Genomic DNA, 15,869 nt, shown 5'->3' on the forward strand with positions numbered 1-15,869 from the left:
TTTTTTTGAGCAGTGTATATTAAAGTTCTGTACTCGAGTCCCTTGATGCCATTGAAGAAGTTGGCGCTGTCCCTGGGGCCGAAACACAAGACACCGTTTGGAAGTAATCTGAAACCTGGTATCCCACTCAAAAATGATGTCAGACTCCCATGTTATCAGCATTGCTGTGCCTATGAATAGGATATGGCGGGGTATACGTAAACATCAGGTGCGTTGTTAGATGAGCCAATATCCTACTCTTGCAATATTCCTTGCAGTTACCCAAAATACGTCAGTTGCCGTTGCTAAATTTAGCAAATGTTTTATAAACTATGTAAAGGCATAACCTCTGCGAAGACTATAAACTATATTATTGTCAGTATCCCTCTTAATTGTTAGTGCACAAATACAACAGATGTATTAATCATTGTCAATTGTAAAAGTTATGCAACTTTTACAATTGTCGGGTGCGTGCAGTCGTTTCCTCCAAGATTATGCACGGGGTCCTATTGTTTGACATCAGAGCGGTTCTATTGCCCATGTGGCGTCGTTCTTTAGGCCTACCTCTTTTGTTCAATGCAATACTATCCCGTCTTCCCTGCAAAAGCTCTACCACCAGCACTTCTTTAGTAGGTCCTACAGAGTGAAATGCTGAATCAAGGAGTGCGAACGAACGTGAGTCTGAGCCAATCCGTGATGACTTCCTCCATTTTTTTCCAATCGAAAGGAGAGGGAAAATAGCAAACATCACATGTCCCAGTAACTGCTGCTAAAGCTCTTAGTTTGTTAAATCTTCTCGACTAGTAGAACTAAGTATTTGGGGGGAGGGAAGCACAACGACGGCAATAGGGGGAGAACCGTTCATTTTTGCAGTGTAATATGCGTCCCTTCTTTTTGGTCGAGGTGTCAAATCGAAACTCCATTGAGAAGCATATATTTGGATAATACAGCGCTGTTGCGGGGCTGAATAGCTGAGAATAAACTGAAGAAGGACTGAAGGAGCAAGCCTTTTGATAACTTGGATGGAGGGCAAGCAGCACTCAGTCACTGTGGATTAACTCGGCGTAGAGGCACAGCGGGGGGAAGTGCGTTTAAGGTGCAGAGGTGCAAAGGTCTCCCTGCTGAGAGTTGTTCCGAGTTCCCCATAGCAGCCACTTTATCGCACTCGGCTGCAGAGACGTGCAATCGGCTAAATAGAGCAAGCCGGTGTTACTGCGGAGGAAAGCCTCTACTGTTGTGAGGTGTGTCGACGAGCGGCAGGAGAATGGCAAGGGCTTTAGCGAGTCTGAGGGAAAAGCAAACGCCCGTTTTTCAGCAAAGGATTCTGTCGAACCGCGTTGGAATTTGACTGTCTCTCTGTGTTGGTTTATTTGGATCTTTATTTTAAACTCGGAAGAAAAGCAGCACAAGTGGATTGGATTCTGTGGGGTACAAATCGATGGCATATTACTCGGGCACTCTGAATAGATGGGCTGTGCGGAATTGTTCGCTATGAAATCCAGCGCACCTTGTATCGATATAATTTAGCCAAAATCCAATGGAGCAAAACAAAAAGGAACATGGGAAAATATGAAATGTGAGAAAATTCGATTCCCCTGACCCTCGGTGCTCAGATCAGGACTGGCGTTCCTTCTTCAAGGTAAACTTTTACAGTTTAGATGTTAAGAATGTTTGTACATTTTCATCAGTCCTTTTTGTGTTCTTTGGTTCGTCGTTTGTCGACATATAGAACAAAACAGTGTTAAGATGTGGGCTACGATTGTCAAGGCAGAACCCATTAGGTTCCAAAGCAAGATAACCTGCAGGACGTTGTTGAAAACTAGGTGTGAGCAGTATAACCAGGTATTCAGGTACATCGCAAGGTCAAAAATAAGCCTTAATGAATGGGTCGTTTTAAGGAATTCAGTCTGTCTGACTGCAATATTATCAATTTGAGGGTATGGGTGCGGATCAAAATTACGCAGTGGGATCATTTGTTTGGCCAGGTCGCTGGTTGAAATGTTATACATAGGATCAGTTGTGGTGCCGTGTAGGCTATCAATCGCTAGGCCTGTTCTATCTTTATCTTGATTTGGGTGAATGTGGTACATTGGTATTTTAATAGGATCCCCATTATTTATTAGGATCACCACTCTTCCTGGGGTCCAAAATGTGGTGGTAATGATGGTGTGTGGGTGTGTTCACGCAGGCACCCTCTTTTACTGCCTCACCCTGTCACGAGGAGCTAGATTGAAATCACCTCCATTTATATGCAAGCTGAGTTCCCATGCCAATTCAGCTTGATTGATAACTCCGCTAAATGTCCCCCATGAAATGTGTGTACATAATGTAGGCTACCCATGCATGTTACAATAGTCTTCAACCTTGGCATAGGTTCAAATGATGATAGAGGATTCAGGCGTCGTCATCTTCTTGCCCGATCCTAGGCGATATATCATGCTCACTACCATGGCACCACTGTCTGGCTGCTTGATGCAGCCCACATAACCACCCACATATGCTTGATGCACTGGAATTACATGTATAGCGACCATACGTAAATGAGCAACATTATTCTATAATAATCCTTTGGTGAGACATATGGAGTATATATTGTATGTATAGGTACAGACAATGCATGGATGTTATTTAGAATGGCAACAATGTGTCTTAGGAAATTCACTCCTTACGCAGTGTTTTTGCGCGCGTATTTGTGTTTGAGTTAGCTTTCTGTACTTGTGGTACCATTTGTGCATCAAAACTATGACATCTAGTGAGTAAAATAGACTACGTCAATGCCCATTTGAATTCCATATCACAAGGCGTTTATTTTATTTCATCAACGCTGGTTGTCGGGTAGCCTATCTTTACGCACGTGCGCTTCTATAAATCAAATCTGATAAACACGACATATTTCAATACTTCAGACCCCACGACATGTCATCCTTAATGGGACAGGGTAGCTGTCACGGTATTGGTTTCAACAATGTGTTTGTTGTGCTTTATAGTCAAACGTATACTATTTTATGGCGTCATTATGAGGAGACGATGACACGTCTCTGTGTTCTGATGAGGCTTACCTGCGCATGTTTATCCATTGACATGTATCTCACACCTGTCACATGAAAGCATATGAGCAAAGCACTATTATTACCATATATGCAGTTGATATACACATTTACTTCTAGACGGCAGGGGAATAGAAAACAAATATGTAGGTAGTTGAGCAGCCCCTCTCAATTCCTAAACCACTCTTAGAAATGGTTGAAATAGTCATTTGAATGCACATTGTGATATGCTATATAATTCATTTCACTTAATAAACAGTAGTTATGCAATGTACAGTTGTATGTACTGTATGTAAGGGTATTCTGTACTCCATATCCTCTGACCAAGTATATAGGTAAACTGAGCTGCAGCTTCCCTGCCAGTGGCTGGTGGTGCTATAATTCAATTTATGCTACTGTACCTCCAAGTCCATACTGCTGCCTGCTGCAGCTCTGAGGGGCTGGGCAGCACTGAAGAGGGACTGCAGCTTTATCCTACAACCTATAGGCCTAAGGGTGGAGTGGAGAGTGGAATGTATTTTTGATAAACAAATAAGCCTGTATTCAAAATCAAATATTGTATAGTGCATTATGTATTCATTTTAGGCCCGTGGACTTCTTCAATTGTTGTGATATAATTTGAAAGATTTGTCTTTTTTTTTTTTATCTGTGAGGGATTTGGGCCGTTGGAGATGTAGTGGCAGCGGTCCCTGTAGCTCTGAGACGTGTTTTAATTACACTAGCAGTGCTTAAGACCCTGTGATGTCGCGAGCCCGAGCCAAGGAAGTAAAGAGCATGGTGTGATGATCCTGCTGTTACTGTGGTAGGGTAACTGAGGGAATCAAACGCTGCAAAACATCCTCCCCCAGGCAGGATTAGCACCGCACTCTACCTGGGTGATCAACAAGTACATACTGTATCCTCTAGTCTACTACAGCATATTGCCTTTGATATGCCCTCTGGGTGCATGTGTGAGGAGTTACCATGACATACAGTATTTGAACACATTTACGGCCAATATTACTTGTTCTTACAGAGAGCATACGATCAGCACATACTTACGGTACTACACCATCTTTATGCCTTTGATATGCGTGTTCTTTTTCCCTCTGTGTGTCTGTGAAGACATACCATGACAGGTTTGAACACATTTATTGATACCTGAGACATGTATGTCTCAGACAGATACGTGTTAGCAGATGTGTGACTTGACAGCTCTGGTGGGATGAAACCTGGATAGAGTTGAACTGTCACAAGCGTCGAAAGGGACAGACCAAGGCGCAGCGTGTATAGTGCGCATCTTCTTTTATTTTTTGAGAGAACACTTAAACAAACGACAAACAACAGTTCCGTAAGGTACAACGACTATACGGAAAACAACCACCCACAAAACCCAAAGGAAAACAGGCTGCCTAAGTATGGCTTCCAATCAGAGACGACGAAAGACACCTGCCTCTGATTGGAAACCATACTCGGCCAAACCTGGAAAACGAAACATAGAAAATGAAAACTAGAACACATTCCCCTAGAAACAAACAAACTCCAAAACACACAAAACAACCCCCATGCCACGCACTGACCATTCTACTATGGCAAATGACCTTTTCACTGGTCAGGACGTGACATGAACATTAAACTAGACATAGCACCCAGTTAAAAATCATGTGACCCATGTATGCTGACTTAGTGTAACCCAAGATGCCTGTTTCCTTTCTAGATATTTTATATTTTACAATGATGTGGTATATGCCCTTTGCTGTGTTTACCAAATGTTGTATATCCATGTGTTTTTTTGCATCATATGCTTTCAATGAAACTGGTGATGTGGGGACTGTTATAGTTTGGTCAAGAGTTCAGCACAATGGACAGTTACAAGTGAGATTGCGTCAGAAGTTTGGGAGGCTAGAAGTGTTATTGTGTCAGAACCATGGACAGCTCCTCGCTCTTGATCTGGGTTCTGCGTGGTAGAGTGCACACAACAGGGTATGGCCGGCTGGTAAAACAGCTTTGATATGAGGCTTATTAGAGAGATGTATTTATAATCTAACTGACCTTTGTGATGTTCTCATTGGATTTTGTGGTAATCATTATTCTTAGCATTTAATTACCTACTGTGTTTGTGGTGTTTAAGGATGTCTTAGTTTTTATGATTTGTTAATTGCTGAACAAGAAGTTGATTGTTGAGTCAATTTTAAAAGTCACCAGGCAGCATTGCATTTAAGCACAAGGTTAATAGAGATTGGGCCAAAGTGGATTCCTGGATATGTACATTTAATTAAGAATAATTGAATGAAATACCAATCGGGGGATCAGGTCTGCTAGGCTCTGTATAAGCTGCAGATCCAGATGTGATGTAAATAACATCTTATAGTTTAGATTAACCCTGGTGGTCTGTTTAACACATGACAGACTGGCTACACACCTAGTATGGCAATAGATCCCTTTACTGATCCTAAATCCATGATCCAGGATTACCTTGAAAGATTACACAATACTTTTACCTTGCTGATAGGTAAATGAACCTTTGTTGTTTTGGATTTCAAATAAAAAATAAATATTGGTTTGTGATATTTAATGGAAGCAAGTTTTTAGGAGAGTTTTTACTTATAGTATAGACAAAAGACTGGTATCAAATGTACCTTATTTAAGAGAGCATAGAATCAGACCGGCATAGATCGTTGCCAAGGAAGCTGTGGAGTCCTAACGCTTCTGGAGGATCCCAAACCAAATCAGGAGTTACAGTTCATTAGTGTAGGAGACAACCTCAGTTGGGAACGACTGAAATACCTGGTGGTTTTGATTGTTTTCATTTCCTTCATTTGGTGTTGTTTATGCAGGGTGAGCTTTGTGTCATTGTAATGTGGTGACTAGAATGGGCTGCCTGTCTGTGAGTGGGATGGACTTTGAGGGGTGTCTGTGATAATGAGCTGTCAAGGTGACAGCGGTGGGTTGTTTTGATCTTGCAGCCACCCGCTGGTTTAAACAGGAGAAAAGTGGCAGTCAGGAATGGTAATAGTTTCTGTGGTGAAGGACAGTGAGTCTGTGATGCGGTTACGCATTTGACTGATGAGGCACTGATCCCTAGTTACTAAAATATTGATAGATTGATATGCACTGGGGTAAATCCCAAATGAAATGACAGCGGAACTTCATGTTCTGTTATTTTTACAGCGGAGGTACCAGGGATGAGCGCATACGTATTTGGATATAAATTATTTCTCAGTTTACCTTCAGACAACATGTAAAACCACAGTAAGTGAGTCTATGGGAAGAAGACCCATGAAATAATTATGTATTGAGACCCAAAAGGCAATTCATCTCAGAAGACCTGCCAACCACTAGAGCAGGGGGATGTTTGGAGGTTCGATAGCATGGGCTATGAATAGGAAAGGTTAAGTTAGCGAGTTCTACTGCTGATTTTTATTCTTCCACTCTAATCAAGGACTGATCGAGACCTGGGACACCAGGAGGTTGCAGTTAATTATCAGGTAGAACAGAAAACTAGCAGTACTCCGGACCTCCAGCTCGGATTTGAATACCCCTGTTCTATAGCATGGGATAAGCATAGCAATTAAAATTTAAACCCACTAAGAAACATATGTATTCTGTTGATGGTGCCGGAGAGTTCATCTGTCGTTATCAACACTGAGGAAAACAATTGTTTAGTAATATCTCAGGACTTTGTAAATACAGTATTTACCAAGAAGGGTCCAGAACCAGGCTTGTTATTCACACAGTTGATGCAATTTTCTGTTTTCATTCTATTTTTCTATTTCTAGCTTCCAATATCACATTTTTGGGGGTTATAGGTTTAATTTGATAACACAGAATCAGCAGAGCTGTCCTGGTGGTACATTATTGGTCAATTTGCATTTGGGAAAATATTACCAGAAGTAGATGCATGGATGTGAGAGTGTATTTAGTGAAGCTAGAGTAGAAGGGATAAAACAATAATTTGCTATCAAATAGGTAGATGTATACATTCATAAAAACACCTTCATGACACATACAGTACCAGTCAAAAGGTTGGACACACCTACTCATTCAAGGGTGTTTGTAGTATGTAAGGTTCTGGGCTGACTTCCTGTAGTGTGATGAGATTTGTGTGAAATAGGTGGGTATTTCCTCTCCTCTGCCTGGCCTTAATCTGCCCAGCAACACACGGACCCTGCCGTACCCTGCTGTACATATGGCACATTTGACAAGATTATACACACCACTGATGGGAAAGCCCTTTACGAGGCTTTGGCTGTGACAGACAGAGGCAGAACTACAGACACAAGCTGCAGAGCTATTCTGTATAGTAACAATAAGCCATTTATTGGATTCATATAGTGCTTTTCTACCAACTGAGGTACTCAAAGCGCTTTACATAGTAATGGGGAAACTCACCTCATTCACCACCAATGTGTAGCACCCACCTGGGTGAAGCATGGCGACCATTTATGTGCCAGAACGCTCACCACGCATCAGGTGGAGAGGTGAGGAGTGATATATGCCAATTAGGGATTATGCTTTGGCTGTGATAGAGGTAGAGCTACAGGAAACTACAGAGCCATTTTGGCTCACTACAGCACTGCCACACAGTGTTCCCAGCAGCCCCACCTCCTCTTCTTAATCATATTACTCTAAAGGGCAGATTATTTAAAAAAATTACCTTCTTGTGATTTCAGTTTGAATGCAATTAGCCAAACCACACATTGATTTTAATAGCTGTTTTATGTATTGCATTTTCCAAGCAACCAACAAAGAGATCAGTGGTTTAAACCATATGGATGATTGATGGTGCTTTGATTTGGTTGGACCACCTGGGGTCTGTTCCCACAACAGTCTTATTGTGATTACACAGCTGATGTATAGCTATATACAGCTGTGTGTGTGTGTGTGTGTGTGTGTGTGTGTGTGTGATAGCCAGACTACTAAATAGTAAATTAATGATACCCGAACTATCTTGCACTGACTCTATCTTGCACTGACCCTACGCTCTCTCACTATACTTTATATACACACCATATACACACACACTACACTGTCACTCCCACACAAATCCCTAACACATTCAAACACTACATGCGCACACGCACATACACACATAACACACACGCATACCGACACAACACAAACAAACATACTTACACACACACACTTTTACACTTATCATTTGCTGCTGCTATTCTGTTCTTTATTTTACTCTTATTATTATCTATCCTGATGCCTAGTCACTTTACCCTGCCTACATGTACATATCTACCTCTAATACCTTGTTATTATCTATCCTGATGACTAGTCACTTTACCCTGCCTACATGTACATATCTACCTCTAATACCTTGTTATTATCTATCCTGATACCTAGTCACTTTACCCTGCCTACATGTACATATCTACCTCTAATACCTTGTTATTATCTATCCTGATACCTAGTCAATTTACCCTGCCTTCATGTACATATCTACCTCTAATACCTTGTTATTATCTATCCTGATACCTAGTCAATTTACCCTGCCTTCATGTACATATCTACCTCTAATACCTTGTTATTATCTATCCTGATACCTAGTCACTTTACCCTGCCTTCATGTACATATCTACCTCTAATACCTTATTATTATTATTATTATTTCACTGTAAAGTCTACACCAATTGTATTCGGCGCATGTGATGAATACAATGTTATTTGATTTGTGATTAGGGATTATCATTTGGCACCTTACTCAGGATACTGCTAGTGATTGACCACTGTACCAGACCTTCAAATGGGTTTCTTTCTAACACTTCAGCAGGGCTTGATTGAGCTTGCCTGGTGGATATGAATACATGCATGAATAGTGATGTTCCTCTGGCACCATACTCAGGATACTGCTAATGATGCACATTGAGGTAGCCAGTCTGGTACAGTGTACAGTGTGTATGTCATGCATCACGTTTAGTGAGATGGAGCATGGAACCCTAATCCCCAACTCTTATGAGGTGGCAGCCATCTGTCCTGGCTGGCTTGTGTTCTATTATTAAAAACCCTATCCTGTAGTCAAATGACCTAGTGGCCTCATGGGTGGAATGTTATTCATATTTTTCATAATTCCATAGTTTATATATATATATATTACTGCCGAAAATCTGGTGTTTCTATGTCAAACAGTTTTGTTATATTTCAGACTTCTGTGATGTACATAAAGTGTAATACTGGGATGCAAACTGAAAATGTAATACATTTCAACTCTATATCTGACATGGTACAACCATGTGTGTGAGATGTATACTTTTGTTTCGAAGTAGATTCTCTATGTGAAACTCTCTATGTGACCCTGATTTAGCCCACTGCAATTAAAGGTTGATGCCTGCTGTGGATTGACAGAATGGCTAATTCTGTGGCGATGTAGCCTATAGCATACTTGTCCTATTATTGGGAATTGCCATAATTCAGACATGCAGCGTATTTATCAGAGATGAGATCGAATAACAACATCAAGGCAACATAAGAGTTTTGTGCTGTATTCAATCCGTATCGCCGAAGTAAAGGTCATTTCAGATTGAGCCGGCATATGCAACATTTACCATGAATGTAGTCTGCGACTGTGGGGATATTGTCAACCGCGCTATGAAGTGTATTTTCTGTGCTGCGGATTGAATAGGAATCTAAATCTAGATTCCAATGAGATTCCTGACGCGTTGTGATAACGGAGGTTGGGTTTCAGGTTTTATGGTGCGTCTGATCTGAGTGTTCTCTGAGAGCCACCTCTTATATTGCTCCACACACAGTAATGAATTGGAATAGCTTTGTGCACATCTGTATTCAGCATAGAGGCCACAGTGTGATACTATAATGGTGTCTCTTGCTTCATTGAGGATAGGCTCATACCAGTTATACGCCTGCAGACAGTTGTGCTGAATACAAATGTAGGTTCCTGCATTTCTCTCATTTAATTAAAAAAAACGATTGATCAAACACCAACAATTTTTTTTAATCCTCTGAGCATCCTCTGAGCATGCACTCAACCAGGTTCATTTAATCTCCTCTGTGACCCTAAGTTACAGTTTGATATAATACTTTGTAATGTACCATATTCTTTCCCTGGTGCACTTAAAGACAAACACACGGAAAAGAACAAAGAGTCGGCAGAATATTACAGATGAATAATTAAGGGAGCCGAATATCTCGGGAGAGATGGAGATAACGTTAATGCCTTGATGGTGGTGGTGGGGATATTTCAAGTATTTATTGCATTAGAGATGAGGAAAGTGTCTGGAGGAGCCCAGCTAGTTAGGGCATTGAGTTGAATAAACCCATGAGGACAGATAAAAGGATGATAGGACAGTCTCCACTCCCCAGTATTTGCTCTGTCAAATAGGAGTCAGGAGACAGTTACATGCATGACTGAAACTCTATATATTACATAACGTTAGATTGGGCTTTTGTCAAACCTAATGTCAATGTGCTATTGTGAAGCTATAAACTGGGTAAGAATACATGGGATGGAAAGGGAGAGATAGAGAGAGAGAGGGAAAAGAGAGAGATTACAATTGCAATTCTTCTTTGCATCATTCCACTGCTGAATTGAGCTTCCTATACTGATCTTCTACAGAGGTGTGCTAGTGCAGGCTACTTATTTGACTCCCATTAAAAGATAAATGTTTAAACCGTAAAGATTCAATTAAACACTTCGTAATTTGCACAGCGGGAGACGAAACAGGGCCAGACTGTCACTATGAGTTTATTTCTAAGCTTATATTCATAAGCAGTGGGGTTGGGAGAGGTGGACAGATGCTGTTCACCATCACACCTTCCAAAGAGGAAGGCGAGGAGATGAGAGGGAGGAGGGGGAGTAGAGGGAAGAGAGAAGAGGAGGGGGAGTAGAGGGAAGAGAGAAGAGGAGGGGGAGTAGAGGGAAGAGAGAAGAGGAGGGGGAGTAGAGGGAAGAGAGAAGAGGAGGGGGAGTAGAGGGAAGAGAGAAGAGGAGGGGGAGTAGAGGGAAGAGAGAAGAGGAGGGGGAGTAGAGGGAAGAGAGAAGAGGAGGGGGAGTAGAGGGAAGAGAGAAGAGGAGGGGGAGTAGAGGGAAGAGAGAAGAGGAGGGGGAGTAGAGGGAAGAGAGAAGAGGAGGGGGAGTAGAGGGAAGAGAGAAGAGGAGGGGGAGTAGAGGGAAGAGAGGAGAGGAGGGGGGAGTAGAGGGAAGAGAGGAGAGGAGGGGGGAGTAGAGGGAAGAGAGGAGAGGAGGGGGAGTAGAGGGAAGAGAGGAGAGGAGGGGAGTAGAGGGAAGAGAGGAGAGGAGGGGGAGTAGAGGGAAGAGAGAAGAGGAGGGGGAGTAGAGGGAAGAGAGAAGAGGAGGGGGAGTAGAGGGAAGAGAGAAGAGGAGGGGGGAGTAGAGGGAAGAGAGAAGAGGAGGGGGAGTAGAGGGAAGAGAGGAGAGGAGGGGGAGTAGAGGGAAGAGAGAAGAGGAGGGGGAGTAGAGGGAAGAGAGAAGAGGAGGGGGAGTAGAGGGAAGAGAGAAGAGGAGGGGGAGTAGAGGGAAGAGAGAAGAGGAGGGGGAGTAGAGGGAAGAGAGAAGAGGAGGGGGAGTAGAGGGAAGAGAGAAGAGGAGGGGAGTAGAGGGAAGAGAGAAGAGGAGGGGGAGTAGAGGGAAGAGAGAAGAGGAGGGGGAGTAGAGGGAAGAGAGAAGAGGAGGGGGGAGTAGAGGGAAGAGAGGAGAGGAGGGGGAGTAGAGGGAAGAGAGGAGAGGAGGGGGGAGTAGAGGGAAGAGAGGAGAGGAGGGGGAGTAGAGGGAAGAGAGGAGAGGAGGGGGAGTAGAGGGAAGAGAGGAGAGGAGGGGGAGTAGAGGGAAGAGAGGAGAGGAGGGGGAGTAGAGGGAAGAGAGAAGAGGAGGGGGAGTAGAGGGAAGAGAGAAGAGGAGGGGGAGTAGAGGGAAGAGAGAAGAGGAGGGGGAGTAGAGGGAAGAGAGAAGAGGAGGGGGAGTAGAGGGAAGAGAGGAGAGGAGGGGGAGTAGAGGGAAGAGAGAAGAGGAGGGGGAGTAGAGGGAAGAGAGGAGAGGAGGGGGAGTAGAGGGAAGAGAGAAGAGGAGGGGGAGTAGAGGGAAGAGAGAAGAGGAGGGGGAGTAGAGGGAAGAGAGAAGAGGAGGGGAGTAGAGGGAAGAGAGAAGAGGAGGGGGAGTAGAGGGAAGAGAGGAGAGGAGGGGGAGTAGAGGGAAGAGGGAAGAGAGGAGAGGAGGGGGAGTAGAGGGAAGAGAGGAGATGAGGGGGAGTAGAGGGAAGAGAGGAGATGAGGGGGAGTAGAGGGAAGAGAGAAGAGGAGGGGGAGTAGAGGGAAGAGAGGAGATGAGGGGGAGTAGAGGGAAGAGAGAAGAGGAGGGGGAGTAGAGGGAAGAGAGAAGAGGAGGGGGAGTAGAGGGAAGAGAGAAGAGGAGGGGGAGTAGAGGGAAGAGAGAAGAGGAGGGGGAGTAGAGGGAAGAGAGAAGAGGAGGGGGAGTAGAGGGAAGAGAGAAGAGGAGGGGGGAGTAGAGGGAAGAGAGAAGAGGAGGGGGAGTAGAGGGAAGAGAGAAGAGGAGGGGGAGTAGAGGGAAGAGAGAAGAGGAGGGGGAGTAGAGGGAAGAGAGAAGAGGAGGGGGAGTAGAGGGAAGAGAGAAGAGGAGGGGGAGTAGAGGGAAGAGAGAAGAGGAGGGGGAGTAGAGGGAAGAGAGGAGATGAGGGGGAGTAGAGGAAGGAGGAGATGAGGGGGAGTAGAGGGAAGAGGATGGAGGAGATGAGGGGGAGTAGAGAGAAGAGATGAGGGAGGAAATGAGGGATGAGTAGGGAGGAGATGAGGGGGAGTAGAGGAGATGAGGGGGAGTAGAGGAGATGAGGGGGAGTAGAGGAAAGAGAGAAGAGGAGGGAGGAGATGAGGGAGGAGTAGAGAGAAGAGGATGGAGATGAGGAAGCAGAGGTGTAGAAAGGGCTGGGAGGAGATCTGTTCATTAGAGGACAGGAGATAGAGGCGCCTTATGCCACTGAAACAACCATGGACCGAGGTCAGGAGAGACAGAGAAGCAGGTCGGACATTGTTAGTCAGAGCCAAGCTGAACTGCAGTATATGGTAGAGTTGAGTAGTTAGACACATCACAAAATGGTTGCCTTGCTGGGTCCTGGGTTATATTCTCGGTTAGAATGGCTTCATCTGCCATGCTGCAATACCTTTATATATATCTATGTACAATGGGCTAATACGACTAAGCACAATCCATTTTTTACTTCTGTTGGCCATTCTCTGCTCATTTGGTGTGGGATTTCCTTCTTTTCTTAGTAACTAACAATAGTTCTATCTTTCACAACTAGTTATCCAGGCGTACTGTGAGCGAGTGGCACAGGGAGGAGGGAGGATGGAAGGGAGAGATGAGAGACTGCAACCAACCAAGCCGACTCGCCCTATATTTGACTAATAGCTGTCATAGCTAGGTAATTTATCATCATATATGATTACATAGTACTACCTGTCTTGGACTGCAGCAAACTGGGAGATGCTACTTAGCTAATGTTAGCTAGCTAGGCTAATTGAGGCTGCAGTGCATGTGCTTTCTCATCCTACAGTTACAAATAACAATAACTCCATTCAAAATATTATGTAGCAGCCTACCTGTTGGTCATTGTAGCTTATCCTTCTCCTTTAACTTTTAAATACGTCATTTTAATTCATCTCCTAATTTTTGCCACACACGGATATTCGGGTACAGGCGGATACATGAAAAAGTTGACTTCAAGCCCATTCTTAGTTATTGTGAATTAGCATTGCTTTGATATTAGTTTTCACAGTAACAATATTAATCCACTCTCTAATTACCTCCCAGGGAGATTTGAAATGTGGGCAGGGATAAAATATGCCAATTAATGACAAACATACAAACTCACACACAGAGAGCGAGAGAGACATGGAGAGGGGGGCTAGAGAGAGGGGAGGGAAATATATGCCAACGACAAACATACAAACTTGAGAGAGAGATTAAATATACCAACGACAAACATACAAACTTGAGAAAGAGATTTAATATACCAACGACAAACATACAAACACACCCTTCCACAGCTGGCATGATGATTGGGGTCTCAGACAGATAATATAACCTTTCTATAGAGACAGTAGAATTATTAGCGATCTAGCTCAGCAAATAACTATCACCCTCCCTACCGGAGGGAGGGAGGGAGGGAGAGAGAGAGAGAGAGAGAGAGAGAGAGAGAGAGGGAGAGAGGGAGAGAGAGACTCCCATAATGACCCTTTAATGAGGCCCTGCATGTATTGGATAAGCCCATAGTGCAGCCATCTCTATTCTCCTCCTTCACTGTTTTCTATTGCTTTCCATCACCAGTCATTTGCAGGTTGTCTGCTTGACCTTCAGAGGAAGGTAATCATTAGCATGCACCAGTTTTATTGATTAAGAGAGGGAAAGAGAGAGCGCTTTGCTGGGATATTGTTTCGTAGCGCAGACGGGAGTATGCATTTGAGTTTCATCGAAGCTGGTGGGGAGATTGGCAGATTGATGAGCTAGGTTGGTTGATTGGTGTGTTGGTGTTGATGGGGGCATGTGTAATGGCTCGAGAGGAGAGTCTTTGTGACATGTTGCATGCTGGGATGGGACGTCAGCATGGCATGGTGTGCTGTAGTTATGCGCCAAGCACGCAGAGATATAGAGCTGTGGCTGCCTGTACACGCCAGAACAACCTTTTAGCACATTTAACACTGCTCAGGCCCAAGACTGTGAAACGCAAGGACAATATTTCTTAGATTTGAGAAGTTTGAGTTTTAAACTCTCCCAACTCTCAGTTAAATACAGAAATATCTCAGTAGCTTTGCTTCTAGCATGGGAATTGACAGAAAGCATATTGTAGTAGGTCTTGTAGACATTGCATGAACACCATCAAGCTAAAAAATCGTAGTGTTTGAAATTCCTAATGGATTTACCTAGCTGCATTTTAATGCACGGTGGACCCATTCTAAACAAAACCTTCGGTTTATTCTCTCCTGAACGTATAATAATAGGACGTGTTCTAGCATACACAGTATAATATGTTTTATGGGAGTTACACAACTGCGGATTGTATTTTGTCTTGCGTTTTCGAAGCCAGACGCCAAGGCACAGTGCACTGCGGTGGGAGTGGGTAATCTGTCATGACATTTTATGGCTTTTCATACATATTCAGGCTGTGTAACCCGAACAGGATGCACATCGTACATCATAAGTGACCAGAGGACCATTAAAGACAGTCCTTATTAATTATCACGCATCTCTCCTTCACACACAGGGAACCCAACATGGCAGCCAAAAATATGTCTCGGGAAGGTAAAATATTTGTTGAGAACTTAACTCTGAGCTTGAATTAATGTGCCTCTATATTAAAATCAATACAGGTCATGAATTCTGTGTAGTTTGGGTTTATTATTCAGCCTTAGATCACAATGCTTGCCTTGCTCAGCCAGTAGCCTCAGCTGTAGTGCAGTCAAATAGGGTGACATCACACACAGATCCAATTAACCCCAGGAATATTGTTTTGAAACAAACCAGCTAGCTAGCACTGACACTGTATGGCTTTTACACTGTGGTATGATGTTTCCTCATCTTGATAATTAAAAAGAAAACGCATAGTATACGGAACCTCGCTATAACATCAAATATTTCTGATTAGAATCTTGTAATACTGTAGCTATGCCTGTTATCTATCACTATCTTATCTTTCTGTGAGAGCATGGTATCTGCCCACCTCTGTCCTTTGAAGGGCTATGTAGCATAGGCTGTTGTATGGGGGGGTTATACACTTTGAATTAAGCCCATGAAGTTTTGAAGATGGCCGGCAGAGATAGCACAGACTGTAGAATCAGCGGTTGCGCTTGCTTGAGGCAGGTAGAAAGTCA

At 43.5% G+C, this 15,869-nt stretch overlaps 1 protein-coding gene across 1 annotated transcript in view; it reads left to right on the forward strand.

Moving 5' to 3' along the window:
* Positions 1-562: 562 nt before the first annotated feature.
* The window catches only part of LOC106611182 (leucine-rich repeat and fibronectin type-III domain-containing protein 5), a 40,920-nt gene continuing 25,613 nt past the window's right edge, over positions 563-15,869 (forward strand). The window contains exon 1 of the mRNA XM_014211139.2: positions 563-1,618. The gene's annotated coding sequence lies outside the window, so the exon portion shown is untranslated. The remainder of the gene's footprint in view (positions 1,619-15,869) is intronic.

Source organism: Salmo salar, chromosome ssa09 (genome assembly GCF_905237065.1).
Source record: "Salmo salar chromosome ssa09, Ssal_v3.1, whole genome shotgun sequence".
Taxonomy (NCBI): Eukaryota; Metazoa; Chordata; class Actinopteri; order Salmoniformes; family Salmonidae; genus Salmo; species Salmo salar.